Here is a 5,679-nt window from a genome sequence, read left to right on the forward strand (position 1 = left end):
GATTCCTACTCTTTGTAATTAGCTACTGCCGATCAGGTCTGCAACTTCGTAGCTCAGCGGTCAGAAGACCATATAGCATTGCATGCAGCCGGCCGGCACACACTGATTCGTGTAGCTCCGTAGGTTTAGTATAAGTTAGATTAAGTTGTGTGACTATCGATCAAAACTACAGTAAAACAACATGAGCCAAACGCATCGGTAGTTTTTCTAAAACTGAGAAAAATGTATTTTCTTTAAAACCATAGTATTCATTGCCCATGCATTGCAATACCGAAGCTTTGAGATACTATGGTATTTTAAATACAGCGCTGCCAAACTAGGTCCAGCCGATGACTACACAGCAGCAACTACTTCAGACATTGGCTGGAGAAATGCTTATCTTTTTTATTCTTCAACGACATAAAAAGAAATGACAACACAGCACCAACAACAATAGACTCTCACCCAACTAATATACTAGAACTAGATCAACCAAGCATCAGTTTTAAAAAGCTCGGTTTAAGATACTTCAACGGCGTAAAATCTCAGTAGCATCTCCTTGTAACATCATATGCTCAGCTGACAAACGACTCACATGCAACTCCTCTACATTATATCACACCAACACACAGAGCTGCATTCTAGATGAGGAACAAAAAAACGTTGATGGCATGCTAGGCATCAGTTTTAAAAAGCTCAATTTTAGATCATCAAAGACTGGAAAGGCCTCAGCGGTCTAAATGTTTCACATCCTCTGCCCAGCACAACATCATCATCGTCACGGAAATTCCCTAAACAGTCAGCTATCCACAAAAACATAGTGACCCACATCACCAACGAGCTACTGTGAGCATGCAAGGACCATATACTATGCAGAGCTACTAAGCAAATGGGATTGGTAAGGAAGGGCAAAGAGAGGGAGGTGGCTACCTACTCCACAGGGGAACTTCCTAGTGGTGATGTTGAGCAGCATCCGGACGGGGCCATTGACCTTGAGCTGCTTCTCCTTGGCGCCCTTCACCAGATCTGAGGTCACTATTCAACAAACGCACGCACAAACGCATCAGAACGGAGACGCACAAGTCCAGCCAAATTACAAAAGAAAAAAGAACATCTATTGCGGTGGCGAGGCAGTAAATGAGGCAGGCAGAGCAGAGCACAGGACCTTCTGTGGCACGCCGTCATGGTCAGACTGGACGATGCCCTCCTCGTCGAGCTCGAGGTCAGACTCGACTATGTCCTCGTCGAGCTCGTTGGGCTCGGGGGTGGGGTCGCGCATGTCCTGGTCGTCCTCCTTGTCCTCCTCTTCATCGTCGATGTTGTCCTCCTTGTCCTCCTCTTCATCGTCGATGTCGTCCATGGAGGTCGCCTGCGCTTCCAAATCCAACACAGTAAAATTAAACAAAAAACACATGGTCCTAGATAGTATAAAATTAACCTAAAATGAACTAATACACAGAATTAGTTCAGGAAAATGGATACAAGCGGACGAATCATCCTAACTAACCAGAAACAAAACATTATTTAGTCGCTAGGCGCTAAAGCGATAGATGTTAAACACTAACTGCCTTAATAAAAAAGAGCAATAGTAACAACCAGCAGGTACTAACGAACAGCTAGCACACCAACCATGCATCAACCGGAAACCAAATATGCATGCAATATGTATCATGATATGACGTACTTTGTAAGTTACTTGGACTTCCAGAACAGGAATCAAACATGAGAAATGTAACAACTATTACAACAGAAATATTAGAACTAACTCCGTTGCCGGTGAATCCCTGATCTTCACTGCAGTGGCAAGATAAAACCACACAGAGTAATAAGCCTACACAGATTACATGATCTAGTGTACTAAGCTAAATCTACAAGGAGGGCATTTACAAGGACCAAATCATCACCGAAAACAGCACCAAACAGATCATGGTCCTTGATCTGTTTACAGACGGGTCACCTTCTTGTCCTTGATCTCGCTGGACTGGATCCAGGTCTTGATCTGGTCCCAGTAGTGCTGCAACTTCTTGATCTCCTTCTTGAGGTCCGCCTCGAACTTCTCCTTCTGGTTCGCATTCTCGGTGTCGTAGACCTGCCCCAAAATCATGCAAAATCATGAGAATCTAGCGTGGGGGTTGGGGAGAGGAAAGAAGGAGGCGCGTGCGTGCGTGCCTTGTTCCAGATGTTGTCGAAGACGACGACGCCCTCCTGGACCTTCTTGAGGACGCGGTCGATCTCGCCCTGCAGCTTCCAACTGGCGCCCATGGCATCCGGCGGTTGATCTCACGGCGTCAAACCTCCTCCTCCAGCTCGCTACCAGCGCAGGTGAGCCTCACCCTCCAGCCCGTGTCGTCGGCCCTGCTACGGCGGATGCTCACTACCTCCATCCCGAATCAGACCAGCCCGAGGAGGTCGAACCGCCGCGTGAACTCCTCGAGGAACTTGGTGTGGGTCGGCGGAGGAGCCCAGCTAGGTCGTGATCTGCGGCTTCGAGGAGCCCAGCTGCACGCCGGCCGCGGCCTCCGCCGCTTCCATCTCTCACCTTCTTCTCTCTTCTCCGGCGAGGTCGCCGATGGGCTGTGCGGGTGCGGGATCGGTCCGGCGTGTGGTCCGGGCGAGAGAGTGGATGGGACGGTGGCGGCGATGGGGATAAGGGGTGGAGGCCGGCCATGGTGCGGGGGCGGGGGCGGTGGCAGCGGCGTGGTGGGAGACAGAGGTGAGGCGGAGAGGGAAGGACGGTGGCGGCGAGAGTGTGCGTAGATCTGGGCAGCGCGAGGGGAAGGACGGTGGCGGCGGCGATGGGGATAAGGGAGCGGCAGCGGCGATTGGGAGAAGGGGGCTAGGGTTTCGTGTGTGGACGAGGATGAGAGGGATTCGGGAGGGGGTGACAGCAACGAGGGGGGTGTGGGCTGCCGTTGGATCCAGGCGCATCGGACGGTGCTTAATCCGTGATCCGCGTGAGATGATTTTAGACCAATCAGAACGCAGTATCTCCTTTGATGATGTTAAGACCATTTAAATTGGTCATAATTGATTAAAAATAAGATTTTGAATCATCTCTGCTATTTGACGACCTAAGAAATTTGTAAAAATAAATAGAAATAAAAAACCTTCGCATTCTGTCACCACGTGTAACCTACTTTTCAGCAAAAATAAAAAACTTTGAATAATGTAAATATCATTAAAAAAGTGTTCTAAGATATGAGTTTTTTGTAAGAGAATCATTTTTAGAGTGTCCAAAATGATATTTTTATAAAGAACCTAGCAAATATTTGTTGCAAATTTGGAGCACATCAATTTTATTACTCACAATCATAGCACATGTGGGCGGCGAGCGGCTTGAGTGTGCGCGGACGGCAGAGGATGAGTGGGGAGAATGAGGCCGGTTTGAACCCAAATGATTAAACTTATTGCCAAGGAAGTTTTGAGTTTTTGTGAAGGACCTACCACATATTTGTTGAAAAATTGAACCAATTAAATTTTTCAAAATACTAGGGCATATTTAATGCATAATTAACCAAATGGTTGGGTGTCAAAAGTTTTGATCCACCTCTCGTGAAAAGACTAATTTCTGCCGATTCAGCTGGAAGCGGGTCAAATTTGAACTGTGACTGCCTCATAGTTTGCTATTTATTTTTCCCAAAAATCATTTTTAGGTACAAAAGTATCTATTTAATCAGAGAAACAACAAAAGTTTTCAGGGATTCAACTAGGAACAACCATGCCCACCGTTTTGACCGCGTTTTCAAATGGGCATAGAAAATTCAAAAAAATCAAATAATTGGAGAACCTTCGCGTTGTGTCATTATATGTGACCAAGTTAGTAGGAAAAATAATAAACTTGTAATACGGCAATTCTTTCAAAAAAAGTGTTCTCAGAAATGAGCTATCATCTCTGAAGATTCATGGCTTTCAAGCCAAATGATCAATCTTATGGCCACATTCATGGCATAGTTTGTTCAAATGATCTCATATTGTGCACAAGGGTGCATATTGGAATGGCAAACAATGTTGCCTAAGAAACTTTTCATTTTCTTTGGACGAAAAAACCATTTTCCATTTTTCGAGTGCCCAAAAGGAGGTTTTTTTGTGAAGGACCTCCCAAATAATTGTTGCAAAATTGGACCAAATCATTTTTATAAAATACTAGGCCATATTTAATGCACAATTGACCAAATGGTTGGGTGTAAAAAGTTTTGATCCACCTCTCGTGAAAAAGAAAAAATTTCGCCGATTCAGTTGGAAGCGGGTCAAATTTGAACTGTAGCTGCCTTGTAGTTTGCTCTTTATTTTTTCCAAAAATAATTCATAGGTACATAAGTATCTATTTAATCAGGAAACACCAAAAAAATTCCAATATTCAACCACTAGCTAGGAACGGTCATTCCCGCCGTTTTGACCGCATTTTGAAACGGGCATAAAAAATTCAAAACAAATCAAAAAATTGGGAAACCTTCGCATTGTGTCATTATATGTGGCCAAGTTCCTAGGGAAAATAACAAACTTGTAATACGGAAATTATTTTAAAAAAGTGTTCTCAGAAATGAGCTATCATGCGTGAAGATTCATGGCTTTCAAGCCAAATGATCAATCTTATGGCCACATTCTTGGCATAGTTTGTTCAAATGATCTCATATTATGCATAAGGGTGCATATTGAAATTCCAAACAATGTTTCCTAAGGGAGTTTTCATTTTATTTGCACGGAAAATACATTTTCCATTTTCCAAGTGCCCGAAAGGAGGTTTTTTTGTGAAGGAACTACCAAATAATTGTTGCAAAATTGGACCAAATCATTTTTATAAAATACTAGGCCATATTTAATGCACAATTGACAAAATGGTTAGGTGTAAATTTTTTTGATCCACCTCTCGTGAAAAAGACAAATTTCCGCCGATTCAGCTGGAAGCGGGTCAAATTTGAACTGCAGCTGCCTTGTAGTTTGCTATTTATTTTTTCCAAAAATCATTTCTAGGTACATAAGTATCTATTTAATCAGAGAAACACCAAAAAAATTCCAATATTTAACCACTAGCTAGGAACGGTCATTCCCGCCGTTTTGACCGCATTTTGAAACGGGCATAAAAAATTCAAAAAAAATCAAAAAATTGGGAAACCTTCGCATTGTGTCATCATATGTGGCCAAGTTCCTAGGAAAAATAACAAACTTGTAATATGGCAATTATTTTAAAAAAGTGTTCTCAGAAACGAGCTATCATGTGTGGAGATCAATGTCTTTCAAGCCAAATGATTAATCTTATGGCCACATTCATGGCATAGTTTGTTCAAATGATCTCATATTGTGCACACGGGTGCATATTGGAATGGCAAACAATGTTGCCTAAGGAAGTTTTCATTTTCGTTCGACGAAAAAACCATTTTCCATTTTTCGAGTGCCCGAAAGGAGGTTTTTTGTGAAGGAACTACCAAATAATTGTTGCAAAATTGGACCAAATCATTTTTATAAAATACTAGGCCGTATTTAATGCACAATTGACAAAATGGTTGGGTGGAAATTTTTTTGATCCACCTCTCGTGAAAAAGACAAATTTCTGCCGATTCAGTTGGAAGCGGGTCAAATTTGAACTGCAGCTGCCTCATAGTTTGCTATTTATTTTTTCCAAAAATCATTTCTAGTTACATAAGGACCTATTTAATCATAAATACATGGTTTGGTGGCGATACGTCGAGGTTTGGGCGGTGG

General features: G+C 43.0%; 1 non-coding gene and 1 pseudogene across 1 annotated transcript; both read right to left on the reverse strand.

The window, feature by feature from the left end:
* Positions 1-472: 472 nt before the first annotated feature.
* On the reverse strand, positions 473-556 carry LOC125541809 (small nucleolar RNA SNORD36). Its single transcript, XR_007297663.1, has one exon. It is a non-coding gene; the product is annotated as a small nucleolar RNA SNORD36 (small nucleolar RNA).
* Positions 557-654: 98 nt separating this feature from the next.
* LOC125541812 (small nucleolar RNA SNORD36) lies at positions 655-739 on the reverse strand (annotated as a pseudogene).
* Positions 740-5,679: the final 4,940 nt, after the last annotated feature.

This window comes from Triticum urartu, chromosome 2A, assembly GCF_056163025.1.
Source record: "Triticum urartu cultivar PI428250 chromosome 2A, HENAU_Tu73, whole genome shotgun sequence".
NCBI classification, from domain to species: Eukaryota; Viridiplantae; Streptophyta; class Magnoliopsida; order Poales; family Poaceae; genus Triticum; species Triticum urartu.